The sequence below is a fragment of the Meles meles genome, chromosome 16 (assembly GCF_922984935.1).
Source record: "Meles meles chromosome 16, mMelMel3.1 paternal haplotype, whole genome shotgun sequence".
Lineage (NCBI taxonomy): Eukaryota > Metazoa > Chordata > Mammalia > Carnivora > Mustelidae > Meles > Meles meles.
In genome coordinates, this window is record NC_060081.1 from 14,528,099 (window position 1) to 14,551,671 (window position 23,573).

Consider the following 23,573-nt stretch of genomic DNA (forward strand, 5'->3'; position numbering starts at 1 on the left):
TCCTTCACCATTGAAGTACTTTAACACCGTTATTTATTAATTACTACAATTTTTTAAGATCAGATTCCAGGCACTAAGGGAGACACTTTTAACTCGAGAGCTCCACTTCTTACAAGGAAACTTGAAGGTGGGTACTATTACATACCCCACACAGAAGAGAAAAACCAAGGTCCACAGTGGTCTTTCAGCTGATAAGGGGTTACTTTTCTCCTTGCATTACTTCCTCCCCTTCTGCTCCTCTCCCCCAAGGCCACTGGACTCTATCCTGCCCCCCCCCCCCACTTTTTTAAACTTACTTTTAGCCCCACTGTAATATTTCGCAGTAGTGGAATACAGTGGTCATTGTTGTTAAGCCCGTGACACATTATCCCTTCCTGCAGTTCTGGACAATTCTAGGTGTCAGAAACCATTAGCAAAACTGGGGAAATACTGAGCACGCTTTTTTAACCCATGCTTTTGATTGAGTACAATGCATATTGCCCAGTCAGTTTTAGTTGAACCTCCGTGATGTTTTAAATTTCTGCAAACCTTTTGAGGGTAGGAAAGAGATTTTATTCACCTTTACTTGTCTGCTGCTGAACCCAGAGTCCCCAGCACACAGTAGGCAGTCCATAGTACTGAAGGAATTGGGTATCTAGGTAATCGTTTTATTCTTAAAAGGCCTTAATTAGGTAATTGAGCGTTATACAAATTTTAAAATGGTATATTTAGTGAAGGCTTTGTCTTCAAAATGATACTAGCCCCTGAAGGGACCTGGGATTGAGAGGCCAGCGGATAACTTGTCCCTCCGGGATGGATGGGCACTATGTGGTACTATCAACCACCTCAAGCTAGTTCTACCTGGGCGCTCCCCCACACCTGTACCGCTCTCAGTCAGGGAGAGGACCCCCCGGGGGGGACGGGGGAGGGGAGCGGGGACCCAGCGCCACCCCACGCACTCGGAAAGACACGTTGAAGTTCAAAGGAGCGTGTTTATCAGCAAACAAAGGGCGGCGCGGTCTTGGGTCCTGGGACCAGCTGAGGCCGCCCGAGAAGGGCAAGAGGGCCGCGGTGACAAATGGACATTCCGCACGCGAGCAAAGGGACACCCGATCTGCGGCTCCCGGCGGCCCCACCCACCAGCTCCAGCTGCCGGGCCCAAGTCGCCGCCCGCTCCCGGGCGGATTCTCCACGCGCCCAGCGGGCAGCCTCGGGCGCCGCGGTCCCGATAACTTTCCCATCCTTCCGGGATAGGGGCCGGCGGTAGGGAGGGGCGGGTAGGTGGGGGCCTCTACGGAATTCCTTCCCCGGGCTTGGTGGGCGGCCCTTCGCAAGTGGAAGGTGACTGGTCCCCAAGTCCAACCCCGGCCCTAGGGCGCCCGGAGAAGCTCCCGGGAGCGAGGACCAGGCGGCGGCGCGGGAGGAACAAAGGGAGCCAGCGGGCCGAGGAGGATGCTGCGCTCCCCTGCGCCCCACCCGGCTGGCTCGCGGGCGCTGTCTCCAGCGCAGGTAGCCCGGCCTGCGGCGCGGCGGGAGGGTGTGTTCAAGCTGGGAACACAAAGACTCACTTCCGCGGGGCCAGGCGCCCGGAATCCCCTGCCCGCCACTCACAGCCTGTTCACATTTCTCATCCCTGCCGCCCGCGGGACCTGCGTGCCCGCCGGCCGCCCCGCGCGATGCCGGTGCAGGTAACCCTGGTAGGAACTGGGGCTGGCTGCAGGCGGCGGCCGGGAAGAGGCATGCCTTTTTAGGCAGCCGCGCCGCCCGCGCCGCCCCACGCAGCCCAAGTCTGCAGTCGCTCTCTGCCAGAGACAGGGTTCCGCGCGCAGTCGGGGAGCGCCCCGCCGTGCACCCCGACTGGCGGGCCGGGGGCGCAGGGAGCGGACTGTGCAACTTCCCAGCGCCCGGCTCCCGGCCGCTAGGTGAGCCCAGGCCGGGAAGGGGGAGGACAGAGGCTCCGGCAGAGGGAGGGGGACCCGAGGCGGGCGGAGGGGACGCGCGGAGCCCGGGGGCGGGGCGTGGCGCAAGCTCAGCTCGGGGGCCGGGAGCCACCGCCTAGCCCCGCGGCTCCCGGCCGCGGTCCCTCCCGCAGCCCGCGCCGCCGCCGCCGCCGCCGCCGCCGCCGCGCTGCCGGGAACAATGAGGCGCGCGGCGCGGGGCTGAGCGCAGCGCCGCGCCGGCCCCGAGGCCGAGCCACTCGCCGCGCCTGCAGCTGCCGCCCGACGCGGAGTGGCTCTGGCCCCGTGGAGGTGATCCCACAGGCCTCCCGGGACGCGGGCGCGGGTGGTTCGGGGTCCCCGAGGTGGCGCGGGAAGGCTGCTCCGCGGAGGCGGGGGAGGCCACCAGCAGGAGGATCTTAGCCGCGCGCTCGGCGTCCGCAGCCCCCAAGTTCCGCGGCGCGCGTCAGGCGCCCCCAGCCCCGGGCCCCGGCTCCCGCGGGCGTCCGAGGGAGTGTGGGAGCGCGTGGCGCGCGCGCCCGAGCGGCTGCCGGGGAATAAAATGTGACACGCGCGTCTTCGACTCCAGTGCGGCGCGGCCGGGGAGCGCCAAGCACCGCGGGGTCGGACGCTGAGAGGCGCGGCGTCCGCAGAAGGTTGGTCCGGGAGAGCTTGGGATCGCGCGGTAGGACTACGTTTGTCTCGGTGTCGCTGCAGGCTGTGCGCTGCTCTGTAGGGAGTTAGGCTCGGCGACCGGGAGCCAGACAGACATTGGGAGGGGGAGGTTGAGTGTTTTGGGGGAGAAGCGAGACATTCTTTGAGAGGGTGAGCCAACAGGAGGGCTTGAGCTTTGGGGACGGGCGGGCACAGCTGTGCTGCTGCGGTTCAGTCAATAAAACGGAGATCTTTTATTTTCTCTAATTTGGCTCTGGGAGGGAATCGAGATTTTTAATTGCCTTCCTCCTCCCCACCCCCATGCAAAACTGCACTTCTTAAAGCTTAAAGTGTGTTCCATCAATCTCCAGTTTGCTCTAGCTCTGTTTAGGGACAGAAGGGATCCTTAGAATCCCAAATACCCGGGTGTTCATTCTAGACACTTGTACGGGGAAAACTCTTGCTTTTAAGTTGTACTTTTCACCGTGTATAGAGAAGATATTTGATGCATTCTTTTGGGTAAGCAACGTTAACACCCATTTCTTTAGGACTTGACGGTGCCGGGGCACCGAGTGAAGTTAAACTTGTGGCTCTCAGCAAGTGATGCCTTCCAAAGAGAGCTGAATAGCTGTGTTTGGAGAAGCCCTGCTTTCCAGGAATTTAAATGAGACTTTTTGTGGTTGCCTTCCAGGTCTCTCCTCCTAGTACCATATTTGTTTTGTCAGGCTGAACTTTCAAAGCTGTTTTATAATCCGAGAAGCACTTGGGGAGAAAAGTTATGCTTGGCTGGTTTTTTGTGAACTTATTTTTACAGGGTCATGCTGAAAATTTGACGAAAAGCAAACCATATTTGGTTGAAATCTTTGTTTTCAGTGCCTTCTGCGTTCTAACAGTGCAAGGGCTTGCTGATCTTCTGCACCCGGCACGGCTGCTTGGGTGAGGGTATTGTTGGAGCACTTGCAACACATTTTGTGTTAAGCGCTTTGAGCATATTTAAAAAGCCTCATGCATGTTACTCGATAATTACTTTGTGGGGGGGGGGATTTTGCTCAATATATTTGCCATTTTGAGATAATTGTGACCAATGAAGAATTTCAAAAATTAAAGTGCTGTGTATGTGATCCTATTGTTGCAAACTTAGGGCTAACACTTCCTTTCAAAGAAAAAAAATGATGTGTGGCCTTGAACTTATTTTTGCCCACTTTCCTTCTCCCATTATTTTTCTGAAACTGGCAGCCAGAATTTTTGCAGCACTCCAAGGCTTGCATTTCCTACTAATGCTTGAGAAAAACTGTTGGCAATGGTGAATGAATATTATGATCAAAACGGAGAACAACCTAAAATAATAGGTGAACTGCCTTGAATTTTACAGTTACGTTAAAAGCAGGGACACTCAGACATGTTGGAATCTTGATCCAGTTTTTATCGTGCTTGATGTAAATTTAGTATTTTACCTTTTGGCTTGGTACAGTTGGACCTTCTGGAATTTTAAGTGAATTCTCTTGGCAAAATTGTGAGGTGAGCCTCGGCTCTTGGTGCAATTCCGAGCCCCCACAGTTTAGACAGAAGGTGGAGACTGTTGGAGAGTGGTCAGAGCAAAGACCAGCATTTGATGGGTTTCTTAGGTGGTGCAATCTATATAGGAAGTGAAGATAATGAAATGAGGATATGCAGACTGGAGGGTTCAAGGCTGAGATAATTTAATGTTTAAAATAAACGAATGGGGGCGCCTGGGTGGCACAGTGGGTTAAGTGTCTGCTTGACTTTGGCTCTGGTCATGATCTCAGGGTCCTGGGATCAAGCTGCACTCACCGAGGAGTCTGCCCGTCGCTCTCTGTCTGCTCCTCTACCCACTCATGCTCTTTCTCAGCCTCTAAAATAAACAAATAAATCTTCAAATCATATATATGTATATATATGGACTTATTGGGCAGAGAAGGGCAATCAATCCACTACACTCACTCTCTGGTGAGGACAGTTAAGAAGAAAAGGAAGGGTTTATTTACTCTGGGGGTGAAGATTTAAGTTGGGCTAAGGGAGGATTTGTGGTCAGCCAGCGAGATACAGGTTAAACCATGAAGGGGATGCTGAGAAAGCCCTGGAGGTGCTTGCTTCCAGAGCTTTTTTCCTGAGGTTCTCCTCTTTCCGAGATGATTCAAGTATGTCTCTGACCTATTGCTTATACTAACTGCAGTGGTATACTGTAGGTCCAGAATGTACCCAAGTGTTTGTTTGCCAAGGGCTCCTCAAGTCTTTCCTAAAATGACAAACTCATCCTGAGCTTTCTGCGTCTACTGCTTAGATCAATTAAATGCTGAGTTCCTTTCCACAAACTTGGAAGCCTTTGCCCTTTGAGAAACAGTGGATTTTCGATTTAATGCCTCTTTCCCAATACTTCTGAATGAAAATATATTAGGCCTTGATAATGGGGACAGTCTTTTAAATATTCACTGTCTTTTCTTTTTGTAATGTGTTTTCCCCCCTCTTGGATCTTCTCTTATATGATCTTAAATTTCAGCTGGTTAAGTTAAATAAAGTACTTCATTCGATTTGATTAAATGTCTAAGCATAAAGTAGTACCCTCATGACAGGTGTATGTTAAGTTTTAAGTTTTTAAGCATTGAAAGCTCTTCCAAAAAGAACTAGGGGATGAAGTTCACCACTGAGTGTAAAAGAAATAATTACATAGAATCAGATGCTAATTTTGGAATCAGGAAAGTGCAGGTGTACATTTACATAGCAATTTTCTATGTTCTCAACAGGTGGAGGTCAAGGTCAAGACTGAGTGTGCTGTGGAAGCTGACCAGCTACTGTTAGTGGATAAAGTCAGACTTTCAGTTTCATGTATCTGCATTTTTCTGAAAGCCCTCCTTCCTACTTTTGAGAGATTTGTCTGTAAACATAATTAAGTACACAAGGCACAGACAGAAGTATCAGAGAAATATGGATTTGTTATGCCCCTTACCAAATCCCATCCTAATCTGCAATTCCAAGTTCAACCCCTTCCCACCATGCTGAATTTATGGGAAACAGTTGCAATGCTTGGAACCCACCCCACCTGTGGGCAAAGTGGAGGCATTGCATTTCAAGGGTGTGAGGTGTGAACTGGTCGCCTTAAGGTCTTCCAGACAGCAGTGGTTTGGTCCAGCACTAGCAAAGGTCCTAGACCTGCTACCGCTGGGTAAAAGCTGGTTACCAGCAGTTGCCTTTCCACCGTCTTCACTTGGCCACTGGCAGGTTCCGGGTCATCCCACAGTGAGTGCCGAGTCACTTCTCATTTGGGGAGGAATTGCTCTCTGGATGGAAATGATATCAGAGAAATGCACCCACACTCCCCGGAATTTCTCTGCCCAGATCTGCTCTTTGTCCCTTCTGGGTTCTGCTGCCCCCTGTGGTCTTCTCTAGGAAAGAATTCTGAATTCGAAGTAGACTTGGGTTCTAACAAGGGGGTGTGTGGGTTGGTTTTGCAGTACTTCCTGAGAGAGCGAAGAAACAGCAAGGAAATCTCTTGGCCAGTGCCCTCAAACCCGAGTTCTAGGGAGTGCTGTCCCTGCAGAGCAGGTCTTGGAAGCAAGTCTGAGCTGGACCGGCTTCCAGGGCTGGGAAATGAAGCCATACACAGATTAAATCCTCTCCAAGGTGAATTCTCTTGCTAGGATTCCACGCAGTTGGAATTGTATACTCTCGCATACTCAACAGCGAATTCCCATGCTCAGAGGCGAATCACCCTTTAGTTAACATGCTGGACATCCCTTCAAACACCATGTGGCCCCGAGGGAGACTAGTAACTCCAAGAATAATCACAGCAATTGCTCCAAATTGACTGTGGACCATACCCTGCTATTAGTTATAGTTATTAGTTATAGCTATTAGTTGCTCTGCCCAGCTTATCATAGTACACCTAGCCCCAACCCCAGGAGGTACGGTTATCCCCATTTTACAGGTGAACAGACTGAGCCTCAGAAAGATGAGGTACCTTTCTCAAGTGTCCCCTAGTAGGAGAGTGGCAGAGCTGGGTTTGGGACCTGGGTTTGTGTGTTGGGAAGTCTGTGTGGTGCAGATTGAGTTCAGACTCCATGGAGAAAGAGGCATGACTCCTCTGATGGTCATTGTCTTGGAGCCTGAGAAGGGCTGTAACCGTGAGATTTCATGTCTCAGACCATGGCCGAGGTTGCTGGATGAGGAAAATTGTATAGGATGGAAGGGGATGGCAGGGGAACTCATCCGGCAAAGCCTATGGATTCAACGGAATCTGAAAGCAGAAAGGGGCACGAAATGCAACCTAAAAATGGCCCCCATAGGTGAGACTATCTGGGCAGTCAGTATTAGAATGAAAATCGGGCTTGTATGAAGGGTGTCTTAGCAAGTGAAATTTCCAAGCAAAATGTTAAGCTAAGATTTGAGAAAATTATCCCTACGCTCTGAGTTATCAGGTCAGTGAAGAGAGCTAAGCTCAGAAAGTAGTCTCTCGGGACATTTAGAAATACATTGGCTAAAGCATGAGACGATACTCTGTAAAGAAAAATCCTGTGATATCTTGATTATAAGCTGCTGTTTTGGGAAGTTTATAATTCACACATTAAGTTCTACTCTAGGCTGTTCCTCGTATTTGAGCCTGAGAGGGAAATGCATTATTAAATTTAAAACAATTGGTTTTCCATGTTCAGATTATATAAATTTTCAAGGAGAGGTTCTTGCCTGTTGGTAATTGTGGTTTCCAAAATGACTTAGCTTTCAATTAAATTGGGAAAAGGGTAAATCTCTTAGATAATCTGAGAGCTTTCATTATTCAGAGATAAATTTGAGAAGTAGCTTCCTCGAAAGTGTAGTGATGACTTTTCTGAAAGATGAGTATGTTACTATGTGCTCAGAACCTGTGTTTGGGCCTCTGGCCACAATCCAATAAAAAAAGATACAGCTTATACTGGATTTGCTTCTTAAATGATAGAGTCAACCCAGTTAAGCTTTAGAAATAGAAGCGCATGATTGAATGTATGGATTTGGTTGTACTATGAGAAGAGGGACCTTGCTGTGTAAATTATATTTTAAAATTAGGAAAACTATATCCCCCATACAGGAAAGAGGTCTGTCCTTAAAAAGAACATGTACACACACACAAGCACGCACATGTACGCACATACACGTGCAAATACAGGAGGAATACGTCCCTGCATTAATAAGGCTTGCCAGTCATAATTAGGAGTGAGAACCTGAATTAAGATACTTACGCATTAATTGTTGGGATTCACAACCGTCGAATAACTTAGAGTGAGTGGCTTAGAGTCCTGACCTTCTGACAGAGAGAAGAACATTCTTTTTCCTGTATTCATATCTCTGAGAGAATCGCATGTTCCAAATTATCAGTGGCTTGATCGAAGGTTATCAAAGCATGCAGGGTTTCAACTTTACTTTTGATTTATTATTAATAGGATAGATATAGGAAAACACAATTTATGTGTATCTGTAACACAACAGCATCATCTTCAAGGTACTTTTAGTAGCTTGCAGAATTTTTTTTTAATTAAAAATTTTTTTTAAGATTTTATTTATTTATTTGACAGAGAGAAAGAGATCACAAGCAGGCAGAGAGGTAGGCAGAGAGAGAGGGGGAAGGAGGCTCTCTGCTGTGCAGAGATCCCGATGCGGGGCTCGATCCCAGGACTCTGAGATAACAACCTGAGGCAAAGGCAGAGGCTTAACCCACTGAGCCACCCAGGCACCCTGCAGAATGTTTTTGACTGTTGACACTAACTCCTAAGGGAGGGCTCTCAGGCAAGGCATCCAGGAGAACCCATGTGGGGCCCTATACATTAGTTAGCTATTTGATGGCCTGAAAGAAGTGGAGCCATGTTAGGGGTTTCAGGTGGACCTGAAGTTGGCTGTTCGAACAGTGCATGTGACTTAGTCTCCCTCTGAGAGAACAGGTAACTAGTTGAAGTTACCCTGAATTGTAGCGTCTTCGATCTTTTTAAACTTTAGGTAAAATAATTAAGACAATAGCAAGCTCAAGTGTTTGATTTGGAAAAAAAAAATTTGATACCCTCTGGTGCTCAAGATATTTGTGGGGAACAATTGATAAATAATGGGAAGCTGACCAGTGCGACATCATTACTTTATATTAGTATATGTGTATCAGTGTGTATGTAATATGTATGTAGGTATCTGATTTACATTTTTCAAAGGGCAGTTTTCTTCCTTGGAATCACAGTGTAGTTACAAACTATAGTCCTCTGCCCAATGTTCAAAATTCGTAGCTGGGAGAGTTGAACCAATTAAGTAATTTGCCCAGCTAAATACTTGATACTTTATAATAACATTCAGAGAATGCCATTAAATAGTTTGCTTCATTAACTATTTGAGGCAGGAGAGTTTCAGAAACTGACTTGATAGTAGTAGGAAAACACCTATAATGTGACTGAAAAATAATGGGAGTGCTTCCATGACTTAAACCCAAACATGTCTCTACTGGCCACACTCTGTAATTTTCACATAATTAAAATGTATCATTAATGTATTATAATCATACCCCAGAAATACCCCACATATCGCTGTGTAATACATACACAGAACGAGCAGAATTAATTTCTTTAAATTGTATTTTAAAAATGTGCTTCATGAGGGGTAGTCAAAAAACTCCTGGAACAGGGAATCCTTGTTGTTCCTAGTGTATATATAACCCAAGGATAACATGGAACTCTTGTGAGTATGATCAGATAGAGGATAGACAGGTTTTACTGGCAAAACTAAACTCTACTGACTCCAGAACGCCCCCAGTGGGTCCCTGCCTCTCAGTTGCCCAAATTAGATGTATCTTGAACTCATGATATTGTATTGGAAATGAAAGGGTAGTTTATAATATACAAAGTTACCCTGCATTAGGGCCCACACATTCGGTCTGGCAATTGCCGTATCCATGTAGAGCTTACCAGGAACCCTGGATGCTTAGTGCATTGGTGCAGCCGGCAGCTGGGGCGGGGGTTGCCCTCCACCAAGTTCAACCTAGAAGGTGGCAGCCTGGTAGGAAGGCCATTGCTTAGAACCATTCCTTATTGAACTGAAAGACATCCATAGATCAGTTAATTGGCTTTCCAGAGTACATATTTTCTATGAACACACATAGTCTTTTCTCTCAGGAAAAAAGTTCAAGTTCTGCATGTGAGGAAAGGTAGACAGAGAATGGAATCATAGGAAAAAGGTCATGTACATTTTTGTTTGCTTTATAGTGTGCGTTTTTTTTGTTTTGTTATGTTTTGTTTTTGTTTTCTTTTTTTATGTTGTGGCTAGAAAACAGGGATTGATCATTGCAACTAGGTATTTAAATATTCCCCTTGTTTGTTCTTTGTAGTTGCTAAGCAAATCTTTTTTTCCGAGATAAGGGAAAGTCCCTTGGACTGTTCACTTAGGTGTGTACTTCAAAATGCAGTTTCCTTCGCTTGCACCTGATGGTTTGGAGAGAGAGAAAAAGCAGTGACTGGGTCAAGGACTCCATTGCTGGCATTGTAGAATGGGAGGTACATGTTCGTGTTTTACTAAGAGAAGCTGATGCCGTAAGCATTTGTTCAACTCAGGGATCTTGGAGTGACATCATTGAACAAAACAAGTCTGGAGCGTATCTTTTTTTTTTTTTTTTTTCCCAATTCATGGGACTACATTTGCTTTGATGTGACACTATTCTTGTCACCTACCCTCTGCTCACAAATCAGATTTCATCAACCTCAAATACAACAGAGGTGGACCAATGCCACTAAACTTCCTTCTAGGATCTCAGGAGAATACAGAGAAGCAAACGTAGCCGTTCCCTTGCAAATCAGGCCCTCAGAGATTTGGCTAAGACATCCAGGGTTGGAAGACACTCATCAGTAAGAACTGGCTCAAGTCATGCTCCTCTTGTAACCAGAAATGGATGGCATCAGATGGACTCTAGGAGGAGAGAAGAGATACATAGAAACCTGCCATTTCCACACCCCCCCATGCCACTTATGGATTCGTCCAGAGAGGTCCGTTCTTCTAACTGCTTCATTTTCTAACCGTGTCCTTGTGCGTCACACGCTTCTTGTGTCTATGCGACGCAGGAGGCACTGTCGCCTCTCGAAGGTCAGTTTTACCATGGCTTTTGGGCAACAACTTTACCTGTCTTGAGTTCTTCTGCCGTATTCCTAACCAGGGAATTGCTGCAAAGACAAGTAATTATTGAATCTTTAGCGGGCGTCAGCTGCGTGCAGATCGTAAGCGAGAAGTTTGATGAGTTTTCATAAACCGAATACACCCACATAACCGCTAGCTCAACAATCAAATATTACCAGCATCCTGAAGCTTCCAAATTCTCCTTCTGGTCACTGTCTTGCGGAAGGTGATCACTATCCTGATTTCTCACAAGACAGATTAGTTTTGTGTCACCTGCTTATGTTCAATTTTAAAGAAAATAACATTTTAACAATTCGGTATATATATTTTTTAGGGTTAGAGCAGCGTTAACCAGCAATGAAATGCAGACTGTGCTTTAAACTAGAGAAGTTTGATATTTGTTCCAGTCACTGAAACTTCCATGCTTCATGAAATGCATTTTGTTATTAACCACCAGTTGTTAATAACATTAGAGCTTAGTTTTGCCATTTGTTGGATGCTATAGATCTTCCCTCCGTTCGCTGCATGACAGGATCAGAAATAAATTTTAAACTGTATTAAAGGCTAGTAACCTTATGTTGTAAATCTCAAAGATACATTTTAATATATTTCAGTTTATTAGAAATAAAACCGAACATATGACAGTTCTATGGGAAAAAAACTTCAAAATGAAACTTTCTTTACTAACTGAATTTAATTTCATTTGGCAACTCTCGGCCCCTGGCTTGTGAATTGGCATACTTCAGTACTGCAAGTGGACGCCGAAAAATGGATAGCTCTATGAGGTATTTTACATAATACAGCTAGACTTTCTTAGGAGATTTTTTTAAGGAACTAGCTCAGAAAAATCCAGCAAGACATGGACGATTAAAGTCACATAGATTTCTTAGAGTTTTTGTCTTCATACAGATATTCTACATCACAATTTGGAAATAATAAATAAAAATCCATAAACTAAAAAAAAAAAAAACTAAAAAATCTAGGGGTGCCTCAATCATTAAGCATCTGCCTTTGGCTCAAGTCATGATTCTGGAGTCCCAGGATAGAGCCCAGCATCAGGCTCCGTGCTCAGCGGGGTGTCTGTTCTCCCTCTGCCCTTTACTCTGCTCCTGTGTTCTCTCTCTCTCTCTCAGATGAATAAATAAAATCTTTAAAAAAAAATCTAAAAACTCTGTTCCAGGCTATCCATTGCCTGGTCTGTACTTGGAGTGGGCACTGACCAACTTGGGAAGAGGATTTCACTACACCAAGCAACTAATGTTCAAGGGGATATAAAGAAAAGCTAAAATGGTTTTTCAAAGTTTACCAGAAAGGAAAAGAGTAAAAATTGGAAATGTGATTTAAAAGCAAAAATGTTAACAGGCAGATTGCTTCGTAATGATCCAATGTCCTCAGATTATATTGTATCAATTCAGGATTTGCCCAAAGCCAGAAAGATTGGCTTAAACCCAAGCCAGATGCCGATGGAACCAGTGGATAGAGAGCAGGGTATTTTGGCCGCCAAGCTCACACGGCGTAACGGCTAACTAGTCTCATGATTTGGTTTCTGTCTCCCAAAGAGGAAGCTGGATCTCTTACCTGCCTCTGGAAACGCAGCTTTTGTTCAGCACGCCCTTGGGCATTTGCTACTTAAGTGGCTCAAGACTTGGTGACTGTGCTTCATGTGACCAGAGTCTCTCTCCTGACATTTACTGTTTCTGGAGGGCAAAGTGTTTTTGGGGCGTCAGCTTCTATTGTTTATCATGTTCCTCACAGAAAAAAATGGAGGGACGCCCTGCCCGGTTAGCTGAAGGAGCATTTTATAAGAGGAATTCATTTTACAGATGGCTCCATTCCCTCTTGCTCACCTCCTGAACGCCCGTCCATTGTCCGTATTGGCAGAGTCTTCTTCCCTAACCCTAACCTTGATCATATGACTCCTCTCCTCCCCTTAGGTGCTGCAGTGCTGCCCCCCTATTCCAGCCCCCCCATTGCATAAAGGATACAGCCTGGAATTTTTAGAATATCATGTGCTTCTGGATTGGGCCTCCCTGTTTTGGTCTACACTTTCCCACTACTAAGTTCTCTCTGACCGTATTGGGCTGTGTCTGAGGATGGACCTGCTTCTTTCTCTTTCTGTCTCTGTCTCTGTCACACACGTGCGTACATGCATGCACGGATGGTGCGTGGTGTCCTGGGCTACAGCACCATCTCTCCTTGTTGTACTTATTACCCCACATTATAATTAACCTTTTCTTTCTCTCTCCCCTGCTTAACGGTAACATCCTTGCAGGCGGCCCTGTGGCACTCTGACCCCGGTTCCTTAGCACATCTCAAGATACTGAGCCCAGTAGGTGTGTGATCAATGTTTGCTAAATGAATGGAGCTATAAGTATTACTAGATTTGAAAGGATTACTGACTGCTCTTAGTAAACATGATTTCTAAAAATGAAGGGGAGAGACTGGGATCTTTTCTGCCTTTTTTTTTTTCAAGCTGAATCCCCATGTATATAGCTCCCCCAATTCTAGCCATGCATTTATAAATAGGACATTCTGAAGACAAGGAACCATGGACCAGGGACTGTTCTGTACATGCATGATCTTTAGAGTTACTAGTAATCACTCTGGAAAAAAATACGTTTACTTCCAATGTTAGGAAATCAGAGTTAAACCATTCAACCTTCTAATTTTTATGCCTCTTGTGAATCTCACAGAGAAAACTGGAAATTTACATTTCTTTTCATAAGTATTACAAATGTGGTTGGGCATCTTTGTTCCCCTCTTTAACAAAGCATTCAGAAGTATGGGACACGTGTAATGATAAGTGATTAGTAAATAAATTGGGTAGGAACTGCCCAGGGAGGTTTTATAAAAGCACTTTGTCTAGGATTCGTAAATGTTGTATCAAATTCTAACAATTAGAGCTACATACATTATCAGCACCTGGTGTGATAATAAAGGCTGGTCTGGAGCAAATGGGCTCAGCAGCATTTTGTTATTGTGCTACCTTATTTTCTGGCTGCCCATGAATCATCTACGAATAGGTATTAAAACTTGGAAAGGTACTGCTCAGCTATCCATTAGGAATTATAAACGCAATCCCTTCATCCTGGGAACAGCCCAGCCGAGTGCAAGTAGAAAGGTACGCACACCTTCAGCTGAAATTCTGGGGAAGACACTGTGCTGTGTTCTTCCTGTCTGTCACATGCGTGCCCTGACCTTGCTCTCAGTTCTCCCTGTGGGAGGCAGCCCCAGGGCTGAGGAGTGCCTTCCCAGGACAGAGGGTCAGTGTGCAGCCAAGGTCATTAAAGTTTTATGTGGAACGTAGTGTGTTTTCACAGGAGCTTCCCAGATGCCTGGCCTCTTGAGTACCAAGCGCTGTGCATTTCTCTCCCCACTAAGTAAGGGAGTTTTGTTTTAAAGTTTGCAGTCTCCCAAAAGGTTGAGTTAAAGCTAGGCATGCCTGGGATGAGTCATTTAATTAAAGGGACTCTTTCCCTAACTCCAAATCCATGCTAGAATTAAAATTAAAGAAATGTTACCAGTGGTTGAAGTTAGGGACCTTTGGCAGTTCTCATTGGTAGATAGAACATTGCAGGCATAATAACAAACGCACAGGGAATTAAAAAAAAAAATGCATGAGACATTTGAATAAACTGTTTCCCTGCTCCATTTACATATGCTTAAGATACAAGGGACCACTTGGAAATAAAGAAAGAAGAACCTAACTGTGGATTTCTTCTCACCCATGGAAATAGCTTTAAATCACTTTCATAGTCAAGTTAAGTGGATTTTAATGACCTCATGTATGTTGGCTATTAGCAGTTGTTGGTGCTGCGGACTATGGCAGTTCATTCTGGAGACCCCATCCCCACCCTTGGCTGTGGGCAAATCTCTGCATCATCTGCACAGACGCACATCTGTCCCTGCGTTCACACACCAGGCAAAGGAAACTGTTCGAGGCAGAGAACTCGATCTCCTGGTAGATAGTCTGGTTTAGGTCCCAGAGCATCCGGGCATTGCTGTTATTTAAAGTAATATATTCAAATATCTGTTGAAATTATTTCATTTTTCCTTAATGACCTTAGATCTCTACACACCCCCAAGCCCTTTTAATTTTCCTTAGGAGTCGTGTTATGCCAGCTTAATAAGGCTGCTATGCCAGCGGGTTTCCCTGCACTTTTTAATTATGTCGTTGTCCCGGACATGGTTTTCGCTAACTGGATGTGGTTAGAAAATTCTATTACTGTGCTCTCTTACTTCCTGGTGCCAGCCAGGAAGGCCTACCCCTGCCGTAAAACCAACCCACCAACTTTTGTTGAACCCTCCAGGAGACTTATAATCATTGGATATTGGTACTCTTTTCAAATGGATCCCAGGCTTTTGGGGGAGGCGGTGGACATGGCCTGTGCCTTCAGTGATGAGTTTGGTGGTATTTTGCTTATTTATTGGTTTGGTTTTCTTTTCTTTTTTTTTTTTTTTTCTTTTTTTTTTTTTCCCCCGGCAGCTTTAGAGTCCTTGATAGGGTTTACTGTCTGGCAGAAAGCCTCAAAGTAAACACAGTTTTGTTGGCTTTCTAGAAATCGCCAGTTTTCATAATACGAATCTAAGAAGAAGTATTGCATTCACCATGCTTTAATTTCATGCAGATCTGTAGTAATTCAAAATTTCAACTTTTCAGGCCCTCTTAGGGAATTACTATTAAACATTCCATTTGCACACCAAAATAATGGTCTTTATTATTTTGTTAATTAATTTTTTTTTTGGGGGGGAAGCCTTCCCCCAGGAAGGGAAGACTAGCATTGTGCAAGGGGATCTCATTAAGGCCTCCAGCTCTCTCTGCCAAGGGAAAGGTGGAGATATGACCATGCAGTGATCGGGAGGATTCCTGGTCTGAGCAGTGGCTGAGTACAGGGATTCCCCCAGGTGACTGCCACAAGGACCTGGCTCTCCCCATGTTCCCCTCTGGCCATCTTGCAGATGGGTCCCTAGCGGTCCCCAGGGATGCATCACATTATCTGCAGCAGGTGATGTGGAATGTGACTGGACACAGAGGTCAGCCCGATGAGGGCCTTCACAAACAGCTGGGCCCTCTGTTCAGTCCTGCCATTACTCAGGAAGGTGTGAGGCACAGGTGTGAGGGGGAGCCGAGACCCCCAAGGAGCTGGGGGAGGGGACTTCAGCTCTGCATCCTTGCATGGCTGGACCCCTGCCTGGCCGGACTCCAAGGGCGGCCTCAGCTATCAGTTAATGAGAAGGGATTAAAAGCAAACAAATCCTTTCTTCCTTCCCCAGGGTTCTTGAGTGTTCTGGAAGGGTCTGACTGACAGCTTTGAAGACCCCATTCCTGCCCAGAAAAGGGAGGCAGTGGGAGGGGCTTCTGCAAGGTGTCACTTCTCAGCCTCTCCCCTCCCTAACCCAGGAAACAGGCAGGAAAAGGGTCCTCCCCAAGCTCCCCCTTCCCGGGCAGTCTTCAAGGTTATCCTTGAGTCAAAGGGCAACTGCTGTTTGGAGGTTTTTGGAGGACAAGGTGAAGAGAGGAGACGAAATATGTTTTCTGTCTGCAGAAGGAAATTAACAAAGTTGTCTGGGGTTGGTATTTCCTGGAATATATGTGTAGAAGAGGTAAGTTCTGTATAGGAGGGGAGCTTCCAGAGATCCAGATTGTACTTTCCCTCCCTCAGGGGCCACACCTGCCTGCCAAAGAGGAGCCTTTGCAGTCCTTGATGTCCCCTGAGGCACAACTCCCTCCCCCAGGACTTTCTCAATGGCTTCTGTCTCCTGCAGTGGCTGTCATCCTGGGCTTCTGGTTACCACCCACACACCTTCACACACACCCCCACCCCGAAAATTCTTAAATGCGGGGGGTTTTCTCACTTACCTTTGTGTCACAGGGGCTAGCCAGTTCCTTCTAGACAGGTGTTGTATAAACGAGGTTTCCGTCACGCTAGACGTGGCCTTGCTGCCCTCTACCAATGGATCACTCACCACCCATTTTTTATCTCACTATGAACCCGGACGGAATGTGATGGCATTCCTTCCACGAACAATATATTTAATTTCTTTTCTTTTGCACTCCCTAATTCATGCTCTTCAGCCATAATGGACACAAATGGGGACCGAAATTTATAGAAGAAAGGTACATTCTGAGGTTAGAAATTTCCTCCTTAAAAACGGAAACACGTTGGCTTATTCTGATTGTCTCTCAAGCCCCCACCTCCACACTGATGATAGATCAATAATTTTATTGACTGTGGGATTCTCTCCCCACCTCTCCTCAGCTTCTGGTCTCCCATCTCTTTGTGGGCACGTGATTTCAGGACTTGCGCGTTAACAGCAAGCGCGACTGAACCACGGTTGGAGCTTTTTGGGACAGTTATCATTGCTCTGGGACTTGTACACAGATATTTCGTTTATTACGGTAGGTTCTAAAAATTTATGACCTGTGAAAAGTTTATTTTCAGTGTAACTGAGGCCAGAATCGGACATTTCATCCAAAACCCATATGGTGCTGAGTTACACAGTGTGCGAAAGTGCTCTGTAAACCACAGAGGGCGGCCTGAGGAGAGAGATGGGCCTGAACTCAACTGACCAAGCCTCAGATTCTAGGACCTCCACTTCGCTGGTGCTGGGGTAGGTGGGTGGGGCGAGAGTGGGTGAGAGGGGTTGTAGGAGTTATTCCTCTTTTCTTTTATTTCTACATTTTGACATTAAGACCTCCAGAGCAGTTTAGGTTTACAGAACACACAGATCCCCCACCCGCCCCCTCCCCCTGCAGGTGCACAACCTTCCCCACCAGCAGCCCCCACAGTTGGTCAACCCACACTGACATATCGCTGTCACCCCAAATCTGTGGTTCACATTGGGGTGCACTCCTGGGGTTGTACCTTCTGGGGGTTTGGACAAATGTGTGTTCCTGTGAACCCACTGTTGGAGGACCACGTAGACTATTTGTTCTGCCTTAAATATCCTCCCCCAACTCGCACAACCACTGATCTACTGTTTCTATAGTTTTGCCTTTTCCAGAATGTCTTATAATTGGAATCATACAGTTTGTAACCTTTTCAGACTGGCTTCTTTCCTTAGTAGTTAGAGCATTGAAGATTACTCCCTATGCCTCGAGAGTTCCTTTCTTTTTAGTGCTGAATAACAGTCCTTTGTCTGGTTACCACAGTTTATCTGTCCATATTATCCAATGGATTAATTATCCATTTAGCCAATGAGGGACAGCTTGGTCGCTCCCAAGTTTGGGCGGTTGTGATGGAAACTGCTACAAACATTCCTGTGTGGGTTTTTGCGTGGACATGGGTTTTCAGTTCCTTCCAATAAATACCAAGGGACATGATTTCCGGAGTATATGGGAAGAGTATGTTTAGTTTTCAAAGAAACGAACAAACTGTCTTCCAAGGTGGCTGTCCAGCTTGTGCATCCTGCCAGCGATGAAGGAGAGCTCATGTTGCCCCTCACCCTCGGAGATGTCAGTGTTCCGGCAGCTCTGAGAGGTTGTGGATGGGTATCTCGCGGTGCTTTTAACTTGAGTGTCTGTAGGGACTCAGGGCTTGGAGCATCTTTGTATACACTTACTTGGCATCTGTGTTTCTTCCTTGATCAGTTGTCTGTTGAGGTCGTTCACTCATCTTTTAATCAGGTGGTTTACTTTCTTACCATTGAGTTTGAAGAATTCTTTGTCTAATTTTGATCACAGTCCTTCACCAAGTATGACTTTTGCAAATATTTCCTCCCAGTCTGTGGTTTGTCTTCTCATCCTCTTGTGATTGCCTTTCAGGCAGCAGTAGCCGTTTGTTTTAATGAAGTTCAGCTTATCAGCTCTTCCTTTCTTAGCTGGTGCCTTCCGTGTTGTGTTTAACAAGTCCTTTCCATCCCCAAGGTCGTCACGGTTTTCTGTGTTATCTTTTAGGCATTTTATAGTTTTGCATTTTGGGTTTAGGTCTGTGGGTTCTTCTGCTTCTTGTTCTTAAGTTTCTTTCCTTGTAAAATGAGAGTAAATCATCTGGGTCTTTTTTGACAAACGGTATGCACATCTGTCCTGGACTCAAAGGCATCACCTGTGGCTGTTATTAGTAGAACCACAACACCATAGTCAAAGGCCATGGACTTGCTGCAGGTCTAGCAAAAATTTTTGGCGCTTGCTTAATGAGCCTTCATAAAGGTTTGGGGGGTTTTGTTGTGGTGGTAGTGGTTTTGCTATTGCATTTCCTTCTTCTATAATACCTTATTCTTTGAAGTGGGTTTTGACTGAGGGAACTTAAATCCAGTAAGTGGTTTGGTGGGGGGGGTGTCTTAAGATCCTGGGGTGGAAATTCCCTGACTTTGAGTTCACCGTGGGACTCGGGCACACAAAATCTTAGTCTGCTGCTTCTCATCCACATTTGGTGTCCAACCCCACATGCCATCTCGGCACTAGAATGCCAGTGGCCAAGTGCTCATTTCAGTCCCTCCTCCTTCCTAACCAGCTCAGTCCCCTAAAGGATTGCACCTGCCATAAAATGCAGCCTCTGGTTATGGAGGTAATTAAGTACTGGGGAAAAGAAGCAGAAGGACTTTGAAGTTACATAAAACTCCTCATTTATTTGTTTTTATTAAGGCTTTTAGAAATGACTTCGCCCTCTTCATCTCTAAAATTGTACGCTTTGTGGAGACTCTGTTGGATAACAGTTACGTGTTCCTGGCTCAGAATGAATACTTGCCCAGTGAATAGAGAAAATACAGCCTAAATGATTGAGAGAAAACAAGAAAAAAAAAAAGAAAAGAAAAGCCGAAGGGAATAAACAATTAATTGTCAGATGTCCAGATTACTACCAGTGGAATAATGACAAAAATGTTCTGAAACTGTGGGAACCCTGTTGCTTTTAATGAGAGGCTGACTGAGACGCTGTCAAAGCGCAGAGCTCTAGAGTCAGCCCAGGTTTAGATCCCGACCTGCCACATCGTACACACTATGTGACCCCCACAGCTGGCTGAGGGATTCCATGTGAAATTTAAATGTGGCTGCGGGGAGTGGGAGGGCGGCAAATGCCCTTAACAGCATCAAAACAAAACACTTTTTCCTTTCCTTCCCTTTATTCCTCTGTCTTGACTTGTCATGGTGTTTCTAATCTTTTTTTTTTTTCTAAGATTTTATTTATTTATTTGACAGAGAGAGAGAGATCACAAGTAGGCAGAGAGGCAGGCAGAGAGAGAGGGGGAAACAGGCTCCCTGCAAGCAGACAGCCCGATGTGGGGCTTGATCCCAGGACCCCGAGATCATGACCTGAGCCAAAGGCAGAGGCTTAACCCACTGAACCACCCAGGTGCCCCTGTTTCTAATCTTCTAAGTAAAGAAAAATTAAAATGTAGTGATCAGCACAAATTTTACCATTCATCTTTCTGTTGCACAAAGCCAGTCTTAAATGCAAACGTGAGAGCATTCAGCGCCCGTGCAGAATCGCCAAGATCACATAAGGTGTAGTCCTTGGTGACACGTGCTTACGTGTTTCGTTCTTACCAGAACAACAGAAACAAAGCTCAGAACGAACTGAGCTGTTTTCATTTCACCTCGTGACCCACATCCATTCTACCAACTTCCTTTATAGCAAGGAAGGAAGGGCTTTTCCATACCCATCATTATTAGCATAGGTAGAAGGCTCATCCAGGGAAATAAGAAAGGACATGATAGGGCCCTTGGTCCACTATGTTTCTTATTTTTGCTTCTGAAGCCAGTTCTGGCTCTAGCAAAGCATGGCCGCTTGGGGCTGCCTGATTCCCCTGCTTAGTCACAGAGGTAACACGCTTACCGTGTCCTCATTGTGAGTCGCACTAAACTCCTGTGCATCGTGGGCTCACGGGGCATCACGCATGCTGTGTGTGAATGGCATGGGAAGGCAGGGTGGACACACGCATCACACGCATTTTATACCTACCTGCTCTGCTCACACACATGCTCCTGTTCTCCTGTTGTTTCATGTTCCCATCAGTTTTTACTTGAAGTACACAGACTCAAAAGACAAGTTTATTAATTAGAACTTTAAGATCGTGGCAGGAGAATGTGAATGCAGACCCGGTCCTTCGGTACGGAATGTGGGGACCTATCACATGGCACTAGTCACATGCCCGGGAGCCTGACCCTGGTGGCTGACATCGAATGGATTTTTCACCTCAAGGAACATGTTTCTCATGATAAAATCAAGCAATAATATGACCCAACTCATAGGCTGTATTTATGTTTCAATGTTTATGAAGTACCACACTTGGTGCATAGTATGCCTTTACTAAAAGCTCTTTCTTAAGCCACTTTGCACCACCGCGCCCATCTTCAAACAAGACGGTTCTGTTGCTGGAAAGATAAGCTAGTGTGGAGGCAAACTGGAGTCATGAAACACCACTTCTAGAATTGAGCAGGGGGGAAAAAAAATTATAAGTCACAAATACATTTTATTATCTCTGTTGAAATGATTCAGTGTCTGTACAGATGCCTAAGAAAATAAAATGTGCCTTCAGGGCTTTGAAGAGCAAAGTGACTTTATAAAACCATGAAACACGGCTTCCAGCTCCACACCTCTGTCCCTGTGGGCAGCTCGCTTCCTTTCTCTGAGCCCTCGCTTTGTCCTGGGTAAAGTGAGTGTCAGACGTCCGACACGGATACTAAAACTTGTCACATCGTGGTGCAGTGTCTTAAACAGAAGAGACGGAAGATAAAAACAAAGACTTGCAAATGTGTATAATAAGGACATGATGGAAAGAAAAGTGATAATAAAGCTGTTTTGTTATTACCAGCATGCTGGCCGGGTGCACAGGACACTGTCAGCTTTCCTTCTTGACAGGCTTGTCCGGCGGAACTCATGCACTGGGCACAATATCAGCCCCATACAGACGTGTACTGTTCTGTAGCCATATGTCGCCCTTGAAACTCTAAGCATACCCTTGCCACATCTCTTTGAAGGGTCCTGCATAATTAAGCCTTCTAGGGGCTCCTGAGTGGGCCAGTGAGTTATGTATCTGACTTGATTCTATCTCAAGATCCCAACATCGAGCCCCGTTGCTGGCTCACCACTCAGTAGGGAGTCTGTCTGCTGGGGATTCTCTCTCTTTCTCTCTCTCTCTCTCTCTCTCTCCTGCTGCCCTCCCCCACCACGTGTGCACACGTATGCTCTCTCTCAAATAAATAAATAAATCGTTAAAAATAAATTAATTAAATAAAGCCCTTTCCATGATCTGAAAAACCTAGTGCCCTGGAATTAATACCCGCAGAGTCCGCTTTTTCTTGATGAGGTAAGATACAGTGTATGAAAGCTGGCTCCTGAATATTTGGGAATTTTGTGAGCCAATTTTTGTTTGTTTGTTTGTTAAAGATTTTATTTATTTATTTCGCAGAGATCACAAGCAGGCAAAGAGGCAGGTGGAGAGAGAGGAAGGGAAACAGGCTCCCCACTGAGCAGAGAGCCCAATGCAGGGCTCTATCCCAGGACCTTGGGATTATGACCTGAGCCAAAGGCAGAGGCTTTAACCTACTGAGCCCCCGGGTACCCCTTTGTGAGCCAATTGTTAAATTACGTTGAAAACAAAAGTAGTCCGTTCTCAACACTCATAGTTTCCTAATTATTTCAATTTCCTATCGCCTGTGCTCTCGAAGTTGTTTACATCTGCTGTATCTGGATGGTGCCCATACTAACCCACGATGAGCTACTGTGCATCTCTTCCCAGCTCTGTGTTCATTGATGTCACCTTAGTAGTTTAAGACTGGCCATGGCAGAAGTATGTCCACCAAGGAAATGGGCAGTTGCCGAAAACCTGCTGTCCACTTCCCACTTCTCTTTCCCAAGAGCCAAATTGTCAGACATTTATCGGCACATTACTAAGTAGGAATGAAATTGGCATAGAAGTTTCTTTCGGAAATTTGTTACGAAGTCTGTAAGCTACTATAGACCAGTGCAGAACCAATTAGAAAGTGTGCAAAAGGAAAAAGGGAAGATGATCATTCTTGAAGCACCCATGCCCGGCAGTACATTAATTGACTTTCATATAGAGGTCAATTAAAATCCTCTTAAAGGCTGGCTAAGCTATATGATGTTACCTCAGTCTTGCAGTTGAAGAAACTGGTCCGGGGTTTAATAACTTAACCCACATTGATATAATTAATAACGGAAGAAACATATTGGAGAAGTATTTGAATGTAGGTGTCTGTAATTCAACTCATTATCTTTTCCCTATAGAATGGAAATTCCAATGCTTTTTGTAAAAGGAAACAGTGTTGCTAATTATATGGTAATATTTTTGTAACTGTAATGAATCCATATTTCTTTTCTTTGTTCATTCCTGTGCACATCAAGCTTTAAAATCAGGTATGTGCCACCCATTGGTAATGATAAGGTTCTTTTTTTTTTTAATGTTATGTTAGTCACCATACCATATGGCATTGGTTTTCGATGTACTATTCCAAGATCATCGTTTGCATATAACACCCAGCACTCCCTGCAATACATCACTCCTTAATACCCATCACTGGTCCAGCCCATCCCCCCACCCCTCTCCCCTCTAAAACCCTCAGTTTTTTTCTCAGAGCCCACAGTCCCTCATGGTTCATCTCCTCCTCCTATTTACCCCCCTTCATTTTTCCCTTCCTTCTCCTAATGTCCTCCATACTATTCCTTATGTTCTACAAGTAAGTGAAACCATATGTTAATTGTCTTTCTCTGTTTGACTTATTTCACTCAGCATAATCTCCTCCAGTCCCGTCCATGTTGATACAAAAGTTGAGCATTCATCCTTTCTAATGGCTGAGTAATAGTCCATTGTGTATATGGACCACATCTTCTTTATCCCTTTATCTGTTGAATGCCATCTCTGCTCTTTCCACAGTTTGGCTGTTGTGGACATTGCTGCTGTGAACATTGGGGTATACAT

At 45.5% G+C, this 23,573-nt stretch overlaps 1 protein-coding gene across 5 annotated transcripts in view; it reads left to right on the forward strand.

The window, feature by feature from the left end:
* The first annotated feature begins 1,269 nt into the window (after positions 1–1,269).
* Positions 1,270–23,573, forward strand: part of ST6GAL2 (ST6 beta-galactoside alpha-2,6-sialyltransferase 2) — an 81,756-nt gene continuing 59,452 nt past the window's right edge. The window contains exon 1 of one of the 5 annotated variants that reach the window (XM_045981334.1): positions 1,270–1,488. The gene's annotated coding sequence lies outside the window, so the exon portion shown is untranslated. The other 4 variants (XM_045981333.1, XM_045981335.1, XM_045981332.1 and 1 more) reach the window with 4 other exon arrangements.